Genomic DNA, 26,634 nt, shown 5'->3' with positions numbered 1-26,634 from the left:
GTGATTATTTTCATATTATGTCCAGGATGATTTTTAGAAAAGCAAAATTGAAATACAGAAGTATTTTATTTTTGCTTCTGTGATTTAAATTTAATTTTTATTTTTTTGTCTTCATTAGTTATATTTATGTTTTTAATAAATTGATTACTCAAGATAGGCAGTGATATCCTTATAGCTTGCTAAGTCTGTATTAATAATATACACATGCTTTATTAACAGTTATTAACATGAGTATTCATACCTTTTAGAAAATATTTCTTCCAGTTGTATTTGCATATTTCCTCAGTTGTTCTTCAGTGTATCAAAAATGATTTACACTTGCTAGTATCTATAGAGTCTTGCAGTCGATAACAATTTTTTATTGCTTTTAAAGGGCCTTGAGGTGGACCTCCATCTGGGAAAACAGGCAAATCACATGGTCTACAAGAATTTTTGAAATAGCGATTACTTTCTAGTATATCTATGCATATATATATATATATAATCATTATCCTACTTTACTTGACCTATATCTTTTTTTTTCATATTTGCTCAGAGCTTCCTACCCCCACCCCCGCCCCAGGGAGAGGAATAGGAGAACAAAGAATTCAGTATTTTAATCATTCTGCTTTTACTTCATTCATTAACAGACCCATTTTCTTCTTAATACCTCTTTTTGCACTGATATATCCGTAAAAGTCATTTCTTTATTAGAAAGAAATAAGACTGCCATAGAAAAATATCAAGAGATGTGGGAGTAATACAGATGAGAAAACTGAAATAAATGTTCAATGATTACATGTAGGTTACTTGTCAGTCTCTTACACTATTATTTCTAATCTATATCTGGCTGAGAACTCAGTGAAAAATGGATATTTGCCAAATTTCAGACTTTTTTTTTTTTGGGGTGTGTGTGTGTGGAAAATCTCCAGAATGGAACATCTTTATTCTCTGACATTTAACTTTTGAACTCTGTTGAATACAGATTTTTTAAAGGAGCACTTTGAAACTTACAGTTTATAAAGCCATTACAAGTTCTGGTTATTTCTAATTACAGCAATATATCTTCACAGAATTTTTAAATAGTTTAACAGGAAGCATTTGCCAACAAAATTTTACAATTCCCAGCATGTCCACTATTCTGCAGTCCCACGTTGTCTGTAAATTTCTGGTCTGCACAATTAGCAAAGCACTTTAATCCATAACTGATCCTGTGCCATAGAATAACCCATAACAGAGAGCAATTTTCAGACAAAGGTTACTACTTGAGAAAATATTTTTTTCCTTTGTATAGAATTTAGAATTGTTGGAGGGAAAAAAGTATAAAAAGAATTTGATCTCTTTTCTTCTATTTTCTGTCAGAGAAATAGGATACTTGTTAAGCCTCAATCAACTATGACCTTTCAGATGAAGCAGAAACTTCCACACTTCCATGCATATGAAGTACTAGGTGAGTGGTCTCCAAGGGAAGAAAAAATCGAATGTGGATGACCATATGGATGATATTTCTAATGAATCCTAATCAGATGTGTGTGTTTCTAATGTTTTGTCAGTTGGAGCTCATTTTCCTCTGATTTGCTTTTGCTAATCTACCATGTAAATATTCCTTGTTCGTAAGCTTAGACATTTCTCATTCCTTTTCTACCTCAATAGAGATATCACTTTATAACTTGTCTTTGAAATGTCTCCTTGACAAAATGCCTGCAAGTTGTACAGTGTGGTGCTGAGCCTAAACTCACCTTGTGAATCTAACGGAAGTAGATTTGCCACTTTTTACTAGGCTGAATCTTGAGAGTGCCAGTGGATTTGAGACTTGCTTCATTGTCTGTTGGAAGTCAAATGCATTCTAGCAATGAGAGGCTTTGAGAAGGCCCTTGCAGTTCAGTAGAGGAGCACTTTGTAAACCTTTGAGGTCTTTGTCTTATTTGTGAGGTGCCACTGCTTGGCAGTGGATGGCCTTTGAAAGATCTTGACACATTCTTAGGAATAGGACATTTACTGCTTGACAGCCCTCCCTAAATCTTTCTTGACATTAGATGAATATTAAAGTAAAAGTGAATTTTAATGAAATTCAGAAGTTATGAAGTCTATTTTTTTACTTGGAAACAGATACTGAGAAATGAAATAATAACACATCTTAATGTAACTTATTCTGGTATAGCTTAAAGATGATTTTTTGCACTCCGGTCAGATTGGATGCTCTGAAGCCTGAGTGTTGGCCACATTCTGTTTATAAATTATATCAAAGATGAATATTAATATCATACTAATTTTATAATTGACTAAAAGAGTAAAACTCTGAAATAAAATGTTATATATTACATTCATACAGTATCTGTGATGAAGAATTATTGACTGTGATAATTTCTAAGAGTTAGGAACACGAAAAACTGTAGATCATCTGATATACGTGGTGGTATTTTGGTCCTTGTCAACGATAACCTCATCCTGTGGTCTCCAACTTGGTGTTGTATGAATGAGAGATGATGTATATTTCTATTATTTCCCTTTCTTTTGATGGATCATAATAATGTCACACATTTTGGCATGGCTTTGTTTCATGGGAAACATTCTCCCATTTTTTCACTGTCTTGCTGGCATGATGAACTAACTTAATGTTAGCTCTGATCTACAGCTGTACCCTACCAAACCAAAGCAAGTTGGCTGCATAACCAGACCCAGAGTGTTGTGATCAGCAGCACAAACTCCAGTTGGAAGCCAGACATGCATTAGTGGTATGCTCTGGGGCATGGTAATGGGTCTAATACTGGTCAAGAGCTTCATTAATGAGCATGATGATGGGATGGAGTACATGAAAAGCAAATTTGAAGATGATACAAAACTGGGAGGAGTGAATGATACACCAAATGGGAGTACCACAATACAGAGTAAAAATGTTTATGTAGCTTGTGGATTCAGCTGGCTGTAAGGCATAGAATTGTTATAAAATGCTGAGCTGTCTTGAAGAATAGTGCAACATTCCTGGACTTTCTGTGCTCTTGGCTAGTCTACCAAGTAATAATAGTTATTTCTGAGCAAGTGTCATTTCTGAAAACCTGGTGAAGCATTTTTCTTCTCACCTGGAATTATTAGCTGTATACTCTTCATTGCATCTAACTCGAGACTTCTTGGACCTCAGCAAACAAACAAAGGGCTTTGGATAACCTAGCTCAGAATTCAACACCTTTCACATACCATTGTGTCATCTAATGTAATTCTAAAAAAGGAAATCCCATGTGGGGCTTGCTTTAAAAAATGATAGGACAAGGTTAATAGGACAAATCCTGTGATGAGAAGTCAAGGCATAAGAAAAGATAAAAGAAAGAGATAATGTTAGCAAACAGCTGTGTGGAAAATGGATGCAGTTGGTGATTAAAGGTCAGAGTATGCACACAGCAAGCACATGCTATAGAAGGTTAGAGGGTAAAATAGCTAGTGGCATGGATTAAGAGGCCAAGTGCAAAAGCAAAGTAGTAGTGTTGGCTGCTTGAACAAGGATTAGAACAGGAAGGTAGCAATGCTGTTGACTGCAGTACTTTCAATGTGTGTGCCTCAAACAGGTTTGACATATAAAAGAGGGTGTTGTGTCAAGTTAAAAAAAAAACTTTTTATCAAATAATATGGTGAACCAGGACCTCGATCTGTATAAACTTTATCCAGGGAAGACAAAGCAGGGATATAAGCCTTCTCCTGAAGAGGATATTTTATATTTTCTGTTTTCATTTACAACAAGCCCGTGATATATGTCTGTGAAAATATTTGGACAGCTTTTATTTGTTGTAAAGCTCAAAAGTGATGGAAATTTTGAAAGACTTGTTCATTACATATTGTATTTGACTATACTGCTTGGCAGTAATACTTGTGCCCTTTTCTTACTTCTCTGGTGTGGTAGGATGTGGTAGAAGCATGTGATTACTTATGAAGAGTTGCAGCAAGACAGAAATTCTTAACACTAACAGTTGCACAAAAATGTTGTTATTGAGTATGATTTGAAAACCAGACATGGCATTTGCAGAGGCACTGAGGAAAGCAATCAAATGCCTTTACACTTGTTATCTACGTCATTCTTTTCATATGTATGAATAAAGGAATTTTTATGTCTGGTTGATAATAAAGACAGGAGGAAAAAAAATGAAAACAAAACAACAACAACAAAAACCTATGTCTTTACAACATTGATACCTTCTGTAAAATACGTATATCTTTCATATTAACTCTGATTTAAATATTCACTAACTTACTGTACCAATTTATTTTCTTTGCTCTTTAAAAAAAAAAAGAAGAAAAAAAATCAGTCTAAATGCAATTGCAGGCTAAAAACAAAGGTTAGGGGAAGAAATCAAAGAGTGAAAAATATGAGGAGTAGTGAGGAACTATTTAAGAATACTGGATAGCTGAAAAGCTACAGTCATTCTTGAGAAAGAAAACCATGCTAGCTACAAATGACTATAATTTAAATGTAAAATAGAGCGTTTACACATGACAAAAGGAAAAAAATGATAATAAATATCGCTCATATACTAGAAGTTATACGAAAGTGGCATGGAATACTAAGGGGCAGAACTAACCCATGTCTATTAAAGACAATAGTAACAAGGAGGGATTGTTTCAGATAGATTTTGGTAGATAGAAATATATTTAGAGAAAAAAAGATTTTTATTTTGATATTTGTTTTTAGAGAAGAATGATAGAATTATCAGTAAATGATGGATGTTCAATAAATTTATTATTTCTGCTTGGGGAATAAACATTTATCTGAATCATGTCACACGAAGATTTCATGAAAGCAACCAGAAGGTGATTAGCTTTTCTGAGCTACGATCTTAAAAGCATCGGCACACTATTTATGACTAAAAGGTTTAAAGGATATGGCTAAGGAGCTCTCTGGGCTGTTAATGTTGATTTTTCAATAAGCCTTGCTTGCTGGAAAACCTCCAGCATTCTAGAAGAAGCTAATGTTTTGCATTTATTTTAAAGGGGGTAAATTGGTCAACTTTTCACAGTTGCAGCTTTGTCATCTTAACATTAGTCCTGGGCAAAATACTGATATGGCTGATAGGCAAATCTACTACTAAAAACTTAAAGGAATCAATATAATTAAAGACAATATGGAAAGACATAGTAAAATATTTGAAATTCTATATTTGGTAGATAAAGCAAGTAAAATTAATTGCTTTTGTACAGATTTCTCTAATGCATTTGACTTGGTACCAAAGTACATGTTTATGAAGAAATTAGAATTATATAAGGACAGCTGTGCAAGTTCAGCAGAACGGAAACTAGTTAACTCTGGGCCTTCTCTGTAAAAGTTGCTGTTCACCTAGTGATCTCTTTAAGAATTCAGATTCTGACATGTGCTTTTTGCTATTATTATCAATGGCTTGCAAGAATGCATAAAATAATTACTAATAACATTTGCAGTGAATCTTACTGAGCAAATTAGTGAATCATGATTTTATTGCATTAAAATAAAAAAAAAAACACACTGAAAAAATGCTTATTTTTGCTTTTCCAAGTATAAATGCAGAATAAATGTAATGCTTGTAGATTTAATTATATATATATGAAAATAAATATTTAATATAAAATATTAAATATTTAATATAAAATAAATGAATAAAATCTTTGAGTTGTATTCAGCATGTTTGATTTTCTGTGATAGTTTTATATATACCTGATCCCAAAATATTTGTGTTGTATAATATCAATCCCTCATTCAGTGGTACATTTGTTTTCTTGTGCTCTAATGAAGCAGTTAGTTAAGTCTGTTTACTCATCTACAAAACATATATTCCTTATATCAGCATGCAGTCATGTATACATCATTGTATTTAGTGAAATAAACAAAGACTTTGTTGTTGTTGTTGTTGTTCTACCCGAAATTCAAATAGCTAAATAAGATCTGGATCTGAATGCGAAGGAGAATTCACATATCTAAAAAAGAATGTGTAGGTCATTTATTCCCAGTGTGCAAGTCTGAACACAATCCACAACCTGTCCATTTATTTCACTATAATAAAATTTTTGAAAAAGTAGACATCATTTATTTTATTTTTATTTTATTTTATTTTATTTTATTTTATTTTATTTTATTTTATTTTATTTTATTTTATTTTATTTTATTTTATTAATTTTAAGGGATCAAATGCCAGTGATTTCAAGCTGCGATGTTGGGGTGGGATGAGAATTGGAGCGTCAAGAAATTTTTCTTGTGAATACAGCCCCATCCTGAGTATTGCTACCATTTTAATGCCCCCACTGCTCCGTCTGATATTTCAAAGACAACCTCAAGTATCTTTCATGTAAGAAGTTAACACAGAAAGAGCTGCCTTTCAAAATCTGAAACTTTTTTTTCTGTCAATGAGCTTAAGGAAGTGTACAAACAGCACAAAACATGGGAAGGGTCTTTATTGCCCTGGTATGCTCTTGCAAATATCAATAATCCACATATATAACATTTATGGTTACTTTCAATAGATAAGTTTTGAAATCAGTGCACTAAGGGCAGATTCTCATGGCAAAGGGACAGGATGTAGACAGGGCTATGGGGAAAAGATAAAATGAATCCAGTGTGTGTAGCACATATTAAAATCAAAATGAGTATATTCAGGCTAGCAGTGATCTAGCAAAGAAAGTTGGTAGAAATTTGATCTATTCTAGATCTACCTTTACTGAAGAAAAGAGACTCTAATTTTGTGTGAACATCATTAGGTATATATTGTCATCTAAACACTAGCGTGAAACAAATGCAATGCAAGGATGAATAAGCCAAGAAAAGGCACTCATGGCTTCTGTAAGCCCTGTGGACTGCCACTATCTGGAATACAGTGACAGAGCATGCTGTTTATACATGGTCAAGTCTCTGCTTCCATAAATGGGAATGAAGAGTAGTTGTCACTAGCAACAGACACCAAATACGTGGGATCTAATTCAAGGCTCATTTTAGTATAGATAAAGTACCAATTCATTAAAAAAAAAAAAAAAAGTTCTGGTAAAGTATTTTCACAGTGAAGATATAGAGAAAGCAAAATATCTTGAAATTAGGCTATTCCAAGAATCAGAAGTGCTATATATATTTTATAGCTTTCTTTTTTCTTTCCTTTTTTTTTTTTTTTCCTCTGAAGTCAATATTCTTTTCTATGTGTTATTATTGAGCACAAGAGGTATATGATATGTGCTTTATTGTATTTTTAGTGTGCTGGGGTATTTGAAGTTTGCAATGCCATGTGTGTGAGAATACATTTTCAAATTGTATTCCATGGATCTTGGGAATTCATATCTTGCTTTAAGGTTCCTGGAAAAGATCTTGCAGATCATACTTTTCTCATTCAAAAGAGCTCACTTGTTAATTTAAATTCTGTGCGGATGTACTTACTGAATCCTAGAAAATATTTAGTGTCCTGTAAACTGACTAACACAGAAAACCACTGTGGAAAAAATATATAATCAAAATTAGAATTTGTTCTCTCAGGATGTTACAATCTAAATACACACACAAGCACATCTACAGGTACAGACATAGAATACTTGGAGATAATGACAAAAGTCGCTGGTAAAACTGGTCAAAGTTTTTTTTGGGCAGTGGAAAACCACCCAAAAATATCTGGGTTAAGAGTTTAATTTAGCAGACTTATGGAAGAATTCCATAGGAAAAAAATAGTTTTCCACAAAAACAAGTGTGTAAATATTTCACCTCTATATTGCACAGCCAGTCTAATTGTGGAATATGCTTAGATATTGCCATTGTGCTACCAATGTGCTCTCTATCTAATATGAACCAGAACAGATAAATTTGAACCAAAGCCATTTTTATAACACTCTGATCTGAAAAGGAGAAAGCTCCAGATTTATCGACACTTGATATGTTTACTCTACCATACTGACAGCCTTCTTGGTGACAGAATGCTCACAAGGTAACAGTGGAGGAAATGTGATTGAAAAATGGTTCATTTATCACAGTATTAATTCACTGAAGCATTCAAACAAGTTAATGCTTAAACATCCCATGTATATACCCCTGGTTGGTCACCTGGAAGGTATTATCTAAGAGCATCTGAAATATATGTTCCTTTTATGTTTTCAGAGTGGACTAGCATTGCAAAATTTGGCTGCATGTTCTTTTCTTGGAACTTCACCAAATGTTACTTCGAAACATTTTGACACTGTTATGAATTACTCACAGAGTGTGCAGTCCATGTTCTCATGATGTCTGTCACCTCATGGCAATGGAGGAAAGGAAAAAGAACAGAGTCTTTGGCTGTGAGTGAGAGTAGTCCTCTCCCCTCCTCTGTCCCTTTGGTCAAACAGATTGGCTGTAAGGGGAAAATGGCAAAAGGCTAGAAAAGCAGACTTTGAGAGTATAACACAGCCCCTGCAACTAGAGGAAATGTACATAAAAATAAACAAAAATAAATTAAATAAATAAAGTTCTTTATTTTACTGCATTTGAAAGTAATTATTTTTTCTTTTACATATATGTTTGTAGATTAAATAAATAAATAAATAAATCTTCTCTTGCTGCTACCAGCATGTTTCCAGGAAGGTCTCTAGTGATCTTCCTCTTTTTTGTTTAAAATAAATTTGAGGGGAATAAAGAAAAAGGCAAGGATGGTATTTTTCCTTCAGCTTCCTTTGTAGAGAAGATGGGAGACTTCAGTCTTCTGACTGAAACTATTACAATTATTCCTTGAAAGTAATAGCCACTGCAGAGTTACAACTTTATTGCCATTTAGAAATATCACTAAAGTCAGTATGGCTAAACCAACCAAAACAAAGGGCAGTGTTTACCATTTGTCACTTGCTTTCTTTCTTATTTATTTATTTATTTATTTATTTATTTATTTATTTATTTATTTATTTATTTTTTCCCTTACCTGGTCCCAAGGCAGAGGTAATTTACAATATCTTGGTGGGGTTATTGCAAGTATGAAATGGGTGGTGATTTGGGACATTGAATGAAGCTTGGTTTGTGTTTATTTCATATCTAAATCATTCCTGAAGCTAAAGAATAACTAGCACTTTTCCAAAATGACTCTCAGTTTCTCTGGGTGTCAGAAAGGCCAAACCACTCAAGCAATTTTTAAGTCCCAGCTTATTTCCAATAGACAGGGAAATCATTTTTGACTTGCTCCTCTGAGCTGCAGGAGCACTACCATCATTTATATCTCATTTTCTTGAGTATCACAATGTTTCTCACAATGCAAGGATCTACTCCTAAGCCACAAAAATAACTTCTTCAGTTTCAGCAATGGTGTGAAGACCATGTTTCAAGTTTTTGATGGCTATAGAACTTCACATCATTGTGAATCCAGTCTCTGGTTTGTGTCTGAATTCTCTGCTAATCATTCTGAACTGTCTTAGTGGTCAAGAATAATAAAGCAATAGAGAGATCAAACTTGGATGTGGCTTTTTCATAAGTTGCACTACATCAGGCTCTGATGCCTACATGAATATGTGCTACTGTTTAATAAGCCAATGTTTTTTCACTCCCCAAATAATAACTTTTTCATTTCTTTCTTTTGTGAAGCTGAGAGATATTAATTGACAGTGAGTACACTGGAAGCATCTACTAACAATGCTATGTCATCAACCCCCCCCCCCCCAAAAAAAAAAAAGTAGAGAAATCCTGAAAGTTTTTTGTTGTACACGTTTACACTTTCCACGAGTAATTACTCCAGGCCTGGATAACTGAAAATCCAAATGGCCACAGTAAGAGTTACCCAAGATAACTGTCTACATTTAGATCTCTTTAGGAGAGAGTTATTCTAAAAGGACAAGATGCTCAAGTAGTGTTATTCAGTATGACTTTAAGTTTTGTTGATGAAATCCTGTAACATCCCTTTCCAGGGATGAGTGTTTGGTTGTTGTTGTTTTTTGTTGGTTTGTATTTAGTTGTTAGTGGTGGTGTTCTTTGTCAAAACAAGGAAGATAACACATTGTAAATGACCCATAACATAGCCAATCCAGACCTTGTAAATCAAGACAAAAGGAAGAACTGATGACATCAGCTTCTATTTATCACCTGAGAAGGCCACCATATAACCTAATATTTATAATGTACCTGTCTGACCTTAACTGTCTAAAAGTTGTCGAGTCTAAACTAGACTTCAAAGCTCCCTTTGTGGTGAAAAGAAAGGAGCGTATTCATCTGTAGGGTGATCCATCTCAGCCTAAGATAAATGTTTGAGGTAGAACCATCGAATAATGTAGGGTGGAAGACTGGCGAGATGCATCATTCTGTAGACAAACTTGTCTCATCTTTTTAGCAATAAAGGTCGTGGAGACAATCTGTCTAGACTTGACCCATTGATGGATAACATCAGGTGAGAGAAATCTTGCCTGGCTCTGTGGCACTTGGGAAATTATATTAGTTTTCTGTGGCATTCGCACATCCATAAAATGGGGCAAAAGATGTGTCCTTATATCAAAAATATGCTGCAAAATTTGATTCATGGCAACTTGAGTAAAAGACAGCATAGGGATTGTACAACATATTTCTCTAAGGATGAAATATACAAATTCAATAAATTTATATTATCACCTTATTGTAAACACCCAGACTTTGCATGCAGCAACCCACCTTGAGCCTTGTAAACAGGTCTCAGAAAGCTGAAAAGATACACAGAAAATGTGCACAGTTAAATGAGTTTGGTGATTGTCAAGCTATTTCTATTAGACTGTAATAGGCTTGGCATCTAGGTCATGCTTTGCTGAGGAAAGAATGAGAAAGAGCTTTAAATGCACTTTTCATCTCAGTAGAATGACCCCATATGAATGCCAAATAGAGCCAAAGAGAGCTGTTAATCAGAGATTAAACTCCAACAAACAAGTTGCTTGCCAGTAAATTCTGTGGTCATCTAGTGTGATGTGTTCAATAGGATCAGGTTTTGAATTAAAAATCAGTCCCTTTCTGTTCAAATTCTTTCAGCAGAATGCTGATGTATCCAGTGTTAGAATTTGTTTTAAGCATTAGGAATAAAAATGGGTAAATTCTGACTTCCAAGTAACACAGCTTGTTCTCTTCTTCTGAATTACCTAAGGATGAGTAGTATTATGGAGACTATAGAGTAAGGAAGGTTCCAGAGACAAAAAAAGGATGAAGTAGAGGAGAAATGTAGATCTGCACTTGAAGAGTTTCACTTCCTACATATATATTTACTTATTTACAGGAAGAGACAGAGAAAACAGACTTCAGTCAATCATGGCTTTTAGTACTTTATATCATCACTGCTATGGATACAGATGATGTAGTAATCAGAGCTCAAGGGGGAGAGAGGCTTTCTGCTCACTAGGAAATAGGTAGGATAAAGACAGGATGTGGCTGGAGATGCTGATCCAACTAAGCTGACTAGTTGTAACAGTGATGCCTTTTTTAATCCTTCCTTGCTTGGTCACATAGTTCAGGCAACATTTACTTGAATGCACAGAATCTGCAAGCAGGCTATACACAAAATAAAAGTGATTCTTTAACTTATTGGTTAATATAGATAATAGATAGCCAGGTTTAACAAGCTTTGAGGCTAAGGTTTACAGTCATACACCTGGAGAGTCATCACGAGTCATTTGTGGGCAGGCAGACATCCATCAAGAGCAGAGGGACAACTTTTGTTATTGTTATGAAGGAGCTGATTCTTCATGTTGCAGAGCTGCCATCCTAGAGTCTCTTTCTCTGTCTCTCTGTAGGGTTGGTTATACCTTTCCTTATCAACATTTTTTCTCTGAAATCCTTGATCTGTTATTTGTTAGTGTCCTAACAATTACATGTCTGTCTCCGTTTTTGCTTTTCATTTCTTTTATATCTTTAAATTGAATGCTTTCTCATATCTTCTCACAATTTTCTTAGCAAAACTGAGTCAAGATCACACAGCTGCACCAAACTAGTACTTGCAGCTGCACTAAGCTAGTGCTTGAACCTCTGGGTTGAGACTTACACATTACAGGATCCTGATTTAAACTATAAATAATAGAAACTCTTACATATTTCTTTACAACCATCGTGTGTCATAGAAGAAAATGTAAATACTTCACATATAGCCCTATATATGACTCATAACCCTGGTGAATAAGTCTTTCTTTCTTTTCTTCCTTTCTTCCTTCCTTCCTTCCTTCCTTCCTTCCTTCCTTCCTTCCTTCCTTCCTTCCTTCCTTCCTTCCTTCCTTCCTTCCTTTTCTTTCTTTCTTTCTTTTTCTTTCCTTCTTTCCTTCTTTCCTTCTTTCCTTCTTTCTCTTTCTTTCTTTCTTTCTTTCTTTCTTTCTTTCTTTCTTTCTTTCTTTCTTTCTTTCTTTCTTTCTTTATTATTACCTTGAGCTGCTGAAAATAATTCCTAATGATATATGAAGAGGATCCCCAGTATTAATTTAACAACCTCAAGAGAAATTTCATGGGATGCAGAAGACTAAATTGAATTCCTGCAAAGAAAGATGATCAATAACATACAATTTGAGCATGCTTTGTATATGTGCACTAGAGGCTTGGGTTGGAGAAGTCTAGATATTCTGGAATAGCCTTACAGTAAGAAAGCTAATTTTTTTAAAGATGGATCTTAATCAATATATACTGTGCGTGCTTGTAAAAACACAGATCTGTACTGATGTCCTAGGAGAGTCCTTTCCAGTCCTACATGATCTCTAAAAAAATGCCATAACAAAAAGAACAAAAAGAAATATCTCTTTGAGGAATACATACAAACATATATGAAAATTAATATTAAAATACCCCAAGTGGATTAGGCATGACATGTCTTTTGCTTGTTTTTGGAAGTCTCCATTTAAGAGAGCACATTCATTTGGGATAACATTTAAACACAGTTTATTTCAAGCACATGCTTATGTGAGACAGCAGTTCAGTGCTGTCTGAAACACTGTGTGTTTCAGTTAAGATTACCAGCTTTCTTAATGTTTCCATATATTTTCTTATGAAATGTAGGCATAAGAACACTTCACAGTAAAATTCTCTGGTTAATTTTGATACTTCAGAAAACCTGTGAGTATAAGCTTGTACTTGCTAGGTCTGTCTGTATCCTTTTATAGCTAAATCTGCCCTGTCCTTTCAATGCTACTTTCAACCGTTATCTGAGTGAGAGAGGTGTTCTGAATATATTTGAGTTCCTGTAACATAAAATATGAAAGAGGCAGATGTTTTGTCTTAACCCATGTAATATGTGCCAGAATTGAAATTGTGCCTGTTCTAATGTCATTATATTTAAACTTCCTTTTCAGCCGTAGTGTAAACAAACTAAGATGAAGGTACCCACACTCAGGTAACCTGAATATCCCTTTTAGTCCTCCCAGGCATTAAAGCTGCCAGTCCTCTGACATTTATCAAACAAGTTTTGGAGTAAATCTCACATGTTATTTATAAACTCAGAGGTCTGATTCAGGAGGAGAAGAATAAGAACTTGTGTCTTGTCAGGTGTCACATACAATTTGAAGGCTCAACACTTGCAGAATCATCAGTGATGCTATTAAATATTATCTATCTGATAGCAGATTAGCTACTTGTGACAGTAAGTCACAGCATTTAGCAGTATGATGACAAATACCATCAAATACCACCAAATAGATACAAAATGATGAAGGGCTGGCCCTAAAAGAATTCAGGACAATGAAAAAGGAACACTGAGGAAAGTTTGACACAGTTTCTGAGATGGAAAAGCTTCTTACTGGTTTCCACTGTATATGCCACATTTTTTCACAGGGAAAATATAATGACATACCTTACTACGAAATATTCTGATGAGTAGAGAAAATGCTTTCCAGTGAGAGTTCAGTATGCATAACTTATCAAAAGAAGATTGAACAGTGACTTGATTAAGGTGTATAAAGATCTTCAGGAGAAGAAAATATCAGGTGCTAATGGGCTCTTCAATCTTTCTGAAAAAGATATTACAAGACTGAAAACTATTGGAAGTAAAAGATTCAACAATTGAACAATTCAAATGAGAAATGTGATGCAGACTCTTAACTATGGGATAATCAAGCATTGGCAGGGATGAAAAGGATAAAAAACTGCAAGCAGTAATGGATTTCTTTTGTCTTCAGATCAAACTGCATACCTGTCTAGTAAGCATGTTTTAGATAAACTGATGTAATTGGACTAAAACCAACATAATTTAGTGAAATGTTACAGTCTGTGTGAACCTTTGGAGATTAAAGGTGCTCTAGGGGCTTCTGGTTTAGCCTATGATTAATCCATATCTAGGCAAGGGCTGACCAACTTCTATATGCTTTTGGAAACCTGGGATTCAGACTGATATGACTACATTTACACATCTGTAACCGACTTAATAAATCCTTTCATTCTGCTCTTTCACTTAAGCCAGTTTGGTTGGCCTATCAATATAGCTGCACATCCAGTGAAAAGATAAAACAGTTCTCTAGCCCAGACCTAGCTCTCTTTAGGCCACCAATTGGTTATCCCTCCTCTAGATCACAGTGCACAGATTGCTTCTGCATGCTGTGTTCCCAGCTCATTTTTACGAAGGGCAGAGAGTCCCTTCTAATCTTCATCTCAGTCTGGGACACCTGAATAGCTTCAGAGACCAAAGTTTCTTCACCAAAGTGAAGTCTGCTCGTATAATCTGTTTTGTGCTTTCAAACGTAAATCAATCTGGCCATCATTTATAAATTTCTCTCACTGCTTGGTTTTGTCTGTTTATAATTGTCTTAGTGAATATTTCTTGGTCTTTGTTTCAAAAGTGAGTTTCTTCTGTAAAACCCTGGATTTCTATACGCATGGCTGCTTTAGCAGTAAGATTTATGCAGAAGAGCTGGGGCTCAGTGTGTTAGGTAACTTTATGATTCAAAGACAGAATCAAAATTTTGAATGCAGTGCAAATGAAAAAGAAATAGGGGGAACTGAGGACCCAGAGATCAAGTGACAGAAGAATATTATTCCTTCATCTTGGTGTTTTATTGATCGATCTGTCTGTCTGTCTGTCTGTCTATCTATCTATCTATCCATCTAATTTCAGATTTTCAGTTGTGTTTCCACAGAATCTAAATAGTAGCAGAAGGATCTTCCTTCAGTTGGAGTTTTGTATAGTGTTTACTAAGGGCCTAACAGTTCTGTCTGGGAACTCCTGTAGGTTGCCACTTTGAAAACGTTAGGATTTAGTGTATTTTCAACATGTGTTTCAGAAGGCACTAGAAACATTTTATATGAATAATTTACAGTGTTGAACCCTTGGTATATTTCTCTTTACTTGTCCCTAATCTTTTTCACCTTGAGATCAACATGACTGGTGTCACTAACTATGGTGGGAATTGGGAAGACCAGACCTTTTTCCATTTGTGTTTCTCGGATGTATTCCTGGTGATTGTTAACATGTAAGTCAGGGAAAGTAACATGCTGTCAAACCTGAGAAGTGTCCCTTTTCAAAGTAACATCCCCTGGACATTCCTAAACATTATAAGAGGTAATTAGGTTGTGGTGGTCTATCTCACAGACCCATACAGACCTGAAATAGATGAAGTTCATCTACTCTATCTCTGTGTCCCAAAGCAGGTTCAACTATATTTGTAACATTCCTTGCAGATGTGCATCCAAACAGCCTTTAGAAGGCTTCAGTGAAGTGAACTGCAGTCTATTTCTGTATTCCACTATAATTCACTGTTTTAAAGTTTCTCTTTATGTCTATTCTAATCTTTGTTACAACAGTTTAAACACATTATTTCTTGTCCTATACCCACTGGGCAAGAAAACAGGTTCTGCAGTAGATTTTCTAGTATAGGCGGAAGCTGTACTGTGTCTGCCTTGGTGTTCTATCTTTCCAGCTAAACAAATCCAGCTATTTTATTTTTTATTATTTTTACAATAATCTGTATATCAAACCTTTTATTTCTAAGATTTCTCTCCTCACACACAAACTGCAGCTAACTTTTAAACTGTTAGCTGCAGTCTTTAAGATATAGTCGGAAGGTTTTGAGTAGAAACATAAAGTGTTTAGAACCTCATGGATACATTAAATCCACAGATGGAATAAATCCCATAGATTCAGTGAAACAGCACCTGTTTTAGCTACTTAGGTTTTAACCCAAGAAGTCCACAGTCTGTGATGGAATCAAGACTTTAAAGTCATAGTCTGTGAGATAGTGTTCTGAATAAAATCCTACAGAGAAATTAGAATAGTTTGTAGGGAAACAATAGAGACACTCTTCTTGGGCAGAGCTACAATGTTTTTTACTCACAGTCCATTCAGATGAAAAGGGTCAAGAAAGGTTTTCCAAACATACATCAAAATATTCCGAACCCCTTGTAGGGTGACTGGCTCATGGTGAAGCATTTATCAGAAGCATTTCTGTTAGCAAATAAACTCAATAAAATTTATTTGTTCTTCTTTTCCTCTAATTGGAGTTTAAAAGCAAAACCAAGAAAGCCACTATGTTTTGCTCAGCTATGAAAATAATACAGCCTGGGATGCTTATCCGCTGGGATATAGACTCAGGACACACAAATAATCAGCTTTCACAATTTAAATCCTTTTATGAACATAGTTCTTAGTGTTGTCATGCTTGTCCTCCAGACTTCCTTTCAACAGCACCCGAGGTCTCTCCTGGAGAGAGTTAGGGGCTTGTTCCTCACAATTTGCTCTACCTTATGGAACCATAAACAAACGCCATCTTATTTAAAGACCTTATCATGCTTACCACTTTCTTTAGATTTGACCTGAGTATTTCATCACTGAAAGGTTCGGTAAAACAAACACAGAATTAGATGCTTGGTTATCATCACTATAATGCATGAATAGTTAAAACACCATGATTCTTGCTGGTTATAAGTAGTTTCTACAGAAAACATTGTTAGAACGAGTTCATAAATGTATTCATTGCAAATTTTGAGATGAAGCAAGTGAAATCATTGCGGTGATGAATTATTTAGATTGTTTTAATATTCCTAATGTATCATTTTATGTAAAAAAAAAAAATCCTGAATTTTAATACTTGCGACATTTTGTTATGGTAGTTTCTGCTCTAGCAGATTAGCTTGCTCTTAAATTCCCATTAAAAGCATGAGTCAGGCTTCCATAGTATTCTCCTTCTGCAGTATTTACTGCAATCCAGACTTGTGCTCAACCACAGTTTTAAATAACTAAGAAGACAGTGATTAATCACACACATCCATCTACTTTTCTCCTTTTACATGACAATTACACAGAAATTGAAATGAACTCCTTAAAAATTACAAAACATGCTGTGGAAAACATTAATATCCAACTAAGAGCCTTCAATGGAAAAGATTTATCAATGATAACTTGATATGTGATTATAACCAAGTATGTGATGAATGGGAATTGTTCAGTTATCTTTCAAGAAGTAATTATTTCTAACTAGAGTCACTAACAGAATCTGGGAGGGTTTTATGATGTACATCTTTCATTCCGCATGAATTTTTCTCTAAACAGGTCTAGAAGGTGACATTTGTATGATGGTGCCCAGCTCAGAAACTCCTGTTTAGACCTGAACAGCTGGCTGTCCTAAGCCTTATAGTAGTTTGTCACTGAGCTGCCATCTGCATCGTAAGTTGTTGCCTGTTTGTATAAGAGATATAATAACTTTACTAGGATGCTATTAGAAAGATGCAGATGCCAACAGGTCTGGAAAGGGCACTGGCATGGTAGCACTTAGCATGCTTGATCCAACTGTTTTAGGAGCTCCCCTGCTATCAGGGTAAGGAGCTCCCATTTTTTTCTCTGTCCTCCTGACCACAGAATCAGGTTGGAGATACTTGCTATGGGCAGAACAACAAGTTTGTTCATTGTGGTTATTCTGTGATGATCAAACACAGAGCTGCCAGTTCACACAGAGAGAACCAATAATAGGACTTGCTTACTTTACCATTTCCGTTCCCATTTCCAGTTTCTTGACTCTCCTTTTTTCTGCCTTCATTTATACATTTCTCTATGTCAGTTCCCTCACAAATAATCAACCTAAGACCTATTGCCAGTTTTGCTAAATCCATATTCAAATCTGGTATTACTGAGGCGTGAAGACCTTCTATTGCTAGTTTTGCTAAATCCATATTCAAATCTGGTATTACTGAGGTGTGTTGCTGACCTTTCAAATTTCACTCTCCAAAAGTTCCCCAATACCCTCACACATTAACTATGAAGTTTGGCCATTTCTCACATGGCTCCCCCTTAAGCTAACTTTAACCTTAACCCTAAACTTAACCTTAAACTTAACCTAGAAATACAGACTTTCGTGGGTCTATATTTAAACTTTTTTAGCTTCTTTTATTATTATCCATCATGTCCAGTAGGTTTTTGCATCCTGCTCAGTTAGCTTAATCTTGGGCCTAGTCAGGAACATAGTCATCTGTTTGCAGACCTAACATCTTCAAGAGAATTTAAAGATTACAAAAATCCTGATAGGAATTGAAAGGTATAAAATACCTTTACAAAATATATAGTACAATTAACTGTATTGTTGGTAAAACCTCACTGAAGCTGGAGAGTACACAGTGCGTATAATCTGATTATTCACACCAAGTACTGCATACAGTTCGGGGTACCACAATATATGAAAGTTCTAAAACTATTACAGAACAATCAAAGAAGAGCTACAAAGATGGTGAAGGTTCTAGAAGGGCAGGTATATGAGGAACAACTGTGGTCATTTGGTTTGTTCAGTCTAGAAAAGAGCAGGCTGAGGGGAGGCCTCATGGCTGCCTGCAGCTCCCTCACGAGGGGAGCGGAGGGGCAGGCGCTGAGCTCTGCTCTGTGCGGACAGCAACAGGACCCGAGGGAATGGCATGGAGCTGGGACAGGGGAGGGTCAGGTTGGATGTTATGAAAAGGTTTTTCATTGAGAAATGGAAAAATGGTTGGGCACTGGAACAGGCTGCCCAAGGCAGTGGTCATGGCACTGGGCCTGCTGGAGCCTTCCAACAACTCTCTCAGAAATATGATTTGATTTTTGGGTGGTCCTGTGTGAAGCCAGGAGTTGGACTCAGTGATCCTTGTGGGTCTCCTCCAACTCAAGAAATTCTATGATTCTAGATATAAGAGTATGAATTATGTAATTTAGGGTCTTTGGGACTATATGGAATAAAAGGACTAGCCACTTATGAGACTAGCTAGTTACAGGATCGCAACATCTAAGAGATCACCTACAAGCTCTGAGGGCAGAAAATGTGTTGTGTGGAATGCTGAATATCTAGAGATGGTGCTGCTGAATAGAGTTGTGTGCCTAGGAAAAAGAAGCATCACAGATATATGGAGAAACAACAAGAAAATCCCAAGTACCTAAATAAATGCTGATAACATGAATCTAGGCGGAAGCTGAGAGAAGGCTTATGCCTTGTCTTGTGTAGGGAATTCTTTTGAGCTGCAAGCAAGACAAACTGTTTTTTGCTTATTGAGTTTAACTGTATTCGAGGGAACAGGACCATTTATGCTTGCATACTTGCAAGCTTGTAACCAAGAAAAAGGTTTAAGTGCTTCATCACTGGGATTATTTTTATTATTTCTGTGATGGAAGTAGTGCAAAGGATCCATATTTCCAGTGGCTGCTTCAGTGAAAATAGTGCATGCTATTATTTAGATAGAGTGCTGAACTAAAATATGACGTTCTCTTAGATGGGCTAATTTATTGATCTGCACTATTGTTAGCTAATTTTCTCCTTGTTTTATAAGGATTATTATTGATTAGTAAATGACTTTAATTTCAGTAAACAGTACAGAGAGTGAGTTAAATTGAGTTATCAATAATTAATTGCTAAATGTTAGCAGATGTTTGTATTGATCTTAGGCAGAGGGGTTAAATTCAGAAATTTGAAATGCTTTTGGATGTAGTTTCTTCCAATAATGTAATTATTTATTATTATTATTATTTCCTAGTAATTTTAAAGCTAATAATTTAGCACATTATAAATTGCATCATCCTTTCTTCCCATTTCCATCTTGTAGATAGCCTTGTATTTTAATGACAACATTGAGTTTATTTTATATTCACCTACAAACAGCTCACTTGAAGATCATAATCTCCTTGCCATTTTGAGCCCAAGGTGATCATAAACCCACCAAGGTTACTGTATATTCTCCCAATAGATGAGAAACAATTATTCTTAAGTAATTACCATCTGGTTCTGTTTAAAACATTTGGTCAACACAAATGGCTAAAGTAGGAAGGATTAGTCTCATATATTTGTGAGATTCCCTGGTCATTTTGGGGGCTGTTTTTTAGACCAGTTCTCCTGAGTTCTTAGATGTTTGTCAGAAGTTAGGGAGATAGACTGGGAAAAATGCCTGTGCCTCATCTCCCTTCTTTTCTTAAGTAACAACAAACCCAGCTCATTGACATCTAAAATACAGTTGAGTGAGCTTGGCTGGGTAAGGAACAGACATGCAGTCTGTTCTGTCTCTGCTGCTTCCAGGAGTCTTTGGCAAGGTGAGGAGATTGTCAGTGTTCAAAAATGAAAGACACAGAAGGTCATTTGTCACTATCCAGCAGACACAGATGAAGATTTATCTTCTCTTAGAAAGGTTTACTATAACAACAGCACTTTCTCTTGTATTTATAATGTCCAGTAGGTTATAGAGGACCACGTATTTTTTCCAAGTAGTAAAATCCTGATGATCTCTTGGTACTCCTTTAGTCAAAGACATCAGCAGTATCAGCACTTTTGTTGCTGCATTAAAATTCCTTGGGAGATGAAAAAACTTGATGAACAGCAAGTATGCCAAAGGGGAAATACTTTGTTTTGGAAATGCTGTAATATTTAATTTCTGCATTATAAATGAAATTCTCCAATGTGCTTGTGCAAATTGGATTCACCAGCAAAAATTAGAGAGAGAAAAAAATAACAATGAGTACTCCTTACCTACCACTCTGAATTCTGTTACTCCTAGGAAAGATGTTTCACTGTTTTTTTCCTCAGATGATCAGAAATCGGTGTCAACTTCCTAAACTAAACTTCTTCATTTTATCTTGTCCGCCTGTTCGTGTTGTCCATTAGCTCTTCTTTCTTCCTGGTGTTTCTCACTTGTAAATATCTTTCTGTCAAGCTGTGAAAGGTAAGTTTTTTTAAGGACAATTCCCTGCAACCAGGGGATTGCAGAGATCCTTGGAAGCCCAGTAAGTGTGAAATCTTGTATTGGCAGTGTCAGACAGTGTACTGTCTGGAAAAGAGTACTTCAAGGCCAGGTTGGATGGGGCTTTGGGCAACCTGGTCTAATGGAAAATGTCCCTGCCAATGGCAGGGGGATTGAAAGTAGATGTTATTTAAGGTCATTTCCAATTCAAACCATTCTATGATTCTGTGATACTGTCTGTAGTATCTTACACTGCTTTTGGGACAAGGATTGGCAGATCAGGACTTTCATTACAGCTTTTTGTGTTATGCAACAGATATGCCATCTCTTGCTGCATGTTAGTTTCTTGAATTCCCAGATCATCCTAGTAGTATTTCTTTACTCCAAAGGTAGCAGGTAGTTATAATGAATAGCTTTCTGCTTCTGTAAGCCCAGTGTAATTCCTTTGTGTTGCACAGCTGAGTTGTTATTTATGATGTTTTTAATAGAGATCTAGTAAAACAAACAGGAATAAAATATGACTGGAAGAAAAATTTGAACTTAAATGAATTCAGCTGAGATATCATAAAGATAGGTTTGGCATTGAAAACAAACAAACACAGGCAAACAAACAAACAAAAAGAAAGAACCATCCCAATGGGGGAAGGAAAAAAAAAAAAAAGCTTATAAAGAAGAAGAAAATTGAAGCTTAAAATTTCCAGCGTATTTACAGGGTTCCAATTTGCATAAGGCTTTGTTACACTTACTTTGCTCCAAATCCATTACATTCTCTTGAATGCATTTTGTAACTGACAGGCCAGTGCCACAAGTTACAAAATCATTGATGTCTCTTTTCTCCAAGTTATTAAGAAATTCCTCTGCCAACTGTGGTTCATTAAATTTTCTTGTTTGATTTCCTACTGTGATGATTAAAGTTGCTGGTTATGGAATCCCACATCTAATATTTCTTTCTTTCTTCCTTTTTTATTTTTTTTATTTTTTTACCCTCTTCAAATCTAACAAACGTTTGTATCTGGCAGCTGTTTCCCTTGTCCCAACAGCATATATCTTTATCCTAATCATCTTTAAAAATAGTAAAGTTCACAGTTATTCCCTTTAATTTTTCTGAATTGCATTCATTTTGTAATTCAGTTTGGAACTGTTTCCAGAAGGGACTATACAGCCACTGCCTTCTGCAGACAATGAAGTCAGTAAACATTGATACTATTTGATATCCAGAATTCATGAAAACAACAATTTAGTTGGCTCCACAGTTTTTCTCCCTCATCACAAATACCAAATGACTACTAAAACACAAAAAGGAAAAAGATTACAAAAATGGACTATTGCTTGTGTAACAATACCATGCCGTATTCCTAATTAAGAGCAAGGCACAGGTAAAACTCATGAATCACTGAACCACAGTCTTAGTCTAGTGCAGAAAACAGGATGGGAGAACAAGGTGCTTGTAGCTGTGACTGGACTGGGTCCTAATACCCAGTACTTCAAAAAAAAGGATAATATCCCCACACCTTTCTGTCTTTCCTCTCCTTAATTCCTTATATTTATCAAAAACACTATAACAGTGGAGCACTAGGTATGAATGCAGGAAACAACTCCCATTTTCCTTAGAGGGCTTAATTATTATTCATCCTTAAATGATACTTTAAACCATATATCCTACAACAAAGCTTACTGAAATGACAACTTTACATCTACTTCAGTAAATTCTGTATCTTTAAAGCCTAAAATTAATCTGGCTCGTTGTGAAGTCATTTCAAAATATATGTCAGGTCATGAGTTAGGATAAGACAAGAAGCAATCACATTTTATAACACCATAACTCTTAACTGCAGTTATTGCAGTTTATATAAACATAGTGTATCTAATTACTAATGCTTCTTAGAGCAGCGAGGTTAGTTCCATTGCTGGACTGCTTTTTAATATATGTTTCTATCATATTCTTACAATCCATTTTATATGTAGTTATATGATGCAGTGTTTACACTGCAATCACAGTAATTTCTGCACAGAACTTTGCAGTTATGCTGATGTATTATTAATTACCTGGACCAGAATACATAATTATATGAACATATTCACTACACCAGTCTTAAAAGCCAGCTATCAAGTAACTTTGATGTTTTCAGTAACTAATGCAATGTTTATCTACTACATCTTAACTTCAGTTCTAGATACAGTCAATATATTTCATTAAGTTCATCAAGACAAAAGCTAGCAGGTTTTGGCCACACATGGATAGAAGCTGAATGCCTCCTGTGTAATACCAATGCCAATTAAACAGAACAGTGGAACCAATGACTTCCACTTGTCACCAGAGCTCAAAAATCTCTTGGTGACCTTAGAAATAGACTACATACATGTAAAAATGTTTTTAGTTACTAATGGTCACAAATTGCCTGAGGATGTTTTTTTCCAATGTATGGAGTATGGATAGATGCATAAGGCCAGGTTTAGGCTGCTGAATACACCACTGGTGAAGACTAGGACATAGCTTTCTTTCAAAATATTGAAAAAAGGGATACTAGCTCACAAAAAGTTATAACTAAATTGATATAAACAAAATATTTTACATGAAATAAGCATATATTTTTTTCCTTAAAACTTTAAATGAGTATTTTCCAATGTCTAATTCCAGTCAAGGCACATCCTGTGAGTGTGTAGCTTCTCTTTCTCACATCTCATATTAAATGATAAGCACTATACTAATCCAGTAACAATATAGCAATTTTGTATACATGATACCAATGCTATTAAGTGCTGGTGCTCTTTCACTGTGCATGGCATTAGTTTTGTGTATATCACTACGAACCTTCAGCAGCTATAGCTTTTACCATCCAGATTCAGCGGGTCCCTGCCATACAGCCTGCTGACCCTGCCCCAAAATGGGGCAGTCCCCCACCTGTCCTCTCCTCCACAACAGAAATGAGGGGAAGAGACTCAAGGCATGTCACATCCCTGTCTCTCTGCTCCCAGCAAATTGCTCAAATAGGAAAGCATTTCCTCACATGTACAGCCAGCAGGCATCCGAAGGTTTCAGAAACTCCTTTAGGAGCAGATATCACCAGTCCCCAAGGAAACTTAGGAGTCCCTACTACTACTAAGTGACTTGTGCTCCTACTTGTAATTTCTTGATATTTCAGTGATTCCTGTCCATAGCACTTAATGGTTTTGTGCCACTTGGGGTTATCATAGTACTTTTTGGTATTATCAGCATAAAAGACTTAGCTAGCATCGCCCACTGCTAAACAAACTTACACACACCTTTAAACCGACAAACCTGTTCTGCAGCAGTGGGATCCAGAGGTCTGGGTGAGGTGTTTAGGGAACTGCGTGATGTACAGGGAAAGCCAGGAGCTTCTGAGTGGGATTCACAAAACCGTTTTTTGATAACTTGAAATGACTGACCTCATTTAGAAAATGTTTAGATTGGATGATAAAAGTAGTTCATTTATAAACACAGAAATCTAAGTTAAAATATAAAAAGTTTCTGTTGTAATTTTCAGGCCAGATGAACTATTCCAAGAATATTAGAAACTAAACTAAATTTTGGAGTAAAGTTTTGAAGATCTCAGGTTGGCTTATGGAGTTCAAGTTAGGCTTTGACTAAACACCTAATATTTTCATTATTTATCAGAAATGAGCCAAATCTCTGAAGCTTTTGAGGTTCATCTGTTGCTGAGGAGTTCTGCCAGCATCTTGGTATCTTATAAATAATCTATATTTAAACCACAAGTCAAATGAAAACATTAAAAAATATAATTACAGCCTATTGTGTTCTTTAAATATATATTTTTTCTCATTTAATTGCCAGTGGAAATTGTTGATGGGGTATTGATGGGGTAAAGAAAAACAATGTAATATTCTGTCAAGCTGAGTATGTTCACAAAATGGAAGCTTAACTTTGATTAGACATGATAGTTGTGGTTGTCAGGAACCCGCCCACTAGTTCAAGTTATGATTTAACATTTTTTGAGCATCCTACCAGAGTCAAAGTTAAATTTACACTCTTGACATTTTCCATTGCATTTAAATATCCCTGTGACTGAAACATTGATTGAAACATTTTCCTAGTTGCATTGTTCTCCTGTTTCTGAAGAAAAAATTATCTTCAAGGTTGCAGTTCTGAAATAAAGCAAGGGGTAATATGTGAGGGGAAAAAAATAAAAAGAGTGGTTATGGCATGAAAATAACTTTTCAACTTTAATGGGTTGATGGCTAAGATCAAGTCTAAAACAGAGCATTATCCGTAAAATGCTGAGCTTATTGCATGAAATTCTGTAAAACTTCTACTTTCTTACATCCAGACATCCAGAGATGTGGAGCCACTGTGGTGGTTTAATGATGAGCAGATAAGCACCACGGTGCTGCTCTCTCACTCCCCCTTCACAAAAGGACAGGGGGAGAAAATATAATGAAAAGAAGGTCATGGGTTGAGATAAGTACAGGAAGATCACTCACCAATTACTGTCACAAGCAAAGCAGGTTCAGTGTAAGGGAGATTAATGTAATTTATTGAAAATTAATAGCAAACTAAAGCAGTGAGAAATTAAAAGCAAACTAAAAACACTGTCCACCTACACCATCTCTTCTACGTCCTCCCCCAAAATGGTGCATGGCGGGGGAATGGAGGCAGTGGTCAGTCCATGACACTTCATCTCCGCCGCTCCTTCACGGTCACTCTCTGCCCCTGCTCCACGTGGGGACCCTCCCACGAGTTGCCGACCTTCCTGAACTGGTTCTGCAGGGGCTGCCCACAGGCTGCAGCTCTTCAAGAACTGCTCCCACACGGCTCCGTACCACGGGGTCCATCCCCCAGGAGCAAACTGCTCCAGCACGGGTCCCCCACGGGCGGCAGCTCCCCCCAGACCCCCTGCTCCTGCGTGGGCTCCTCTCCACGGGCTGCAGCTCCGGCCCGGGGCCTGCTCCTGTGGGGGCTCTCCATGGGCCACAACCTCCTCCAGGCCACATCCACCTGCTCTGCGGGGGGCTTCTCTGTGGGTTGCAAGGGCAGTTCTGCCCAGAAAGCTGCCCAGCAGAAAGGGACCTGGGGATCTTGGTTGATAGCCAGCTGAACATGAGCCACCAGTGTAATTGGATGGCCAAGAAGGCCAACAGCATCCTGGTTTTTATCAGAAACAGTGTGGCCGGCAGGACTAGGGAAATGATTGTCCCTTTGTACTCAGATCTGGTGAGGCTGCACCTTGAATGCTGTGTTCAGTTTTGGGCCCCTCTTTACAAAAAGGACATTGAGGTGCTGAAGCATGTCCAAGGAATGGCAAAAAAGCTGGTGAAGGGTCTAGAGAACAAGTCTTATGAGGTACAGCTGAGGTAACTGGGTTTATTTAGCCTAGAGAAAAGGAGGCTGAGGGGAGACCTTATTGTTCTCTACAACTGTCTCAAAGGAGGTTGCAGCAGGGTGGGGAATGGTCTCTTCTCCCAAGCAACAAGTGATAGGACAAAGAGAAAATGGCCTCAAGTTGTGCCAGGGGATGTTTAGGTTGGATCTTAGGAGAAATTTCTTTACTGAAAGGGTTTAGTGGCATTGGAACAGGCTGCCCAGGGAAGTAGTTGAGTCATCATCCCCGGAGGTATTCAAAAGATGTGTAGATATGGTGCTTAGG

The sequence above is a fragment of the Anser anser genome, assembly GCF_964211835.1.
Source record: "Anser anser genome assembly, chromosome: 1".
Taxonomy (NCBI): domain Eukaryota; kingdom Metazoa; phylum Chordata; class Aves; order Anseriformes; family Anatidae; genus Anser; species Anser anser.
This window is presented reverse-complemented; position numbering follows the sequence as displayed.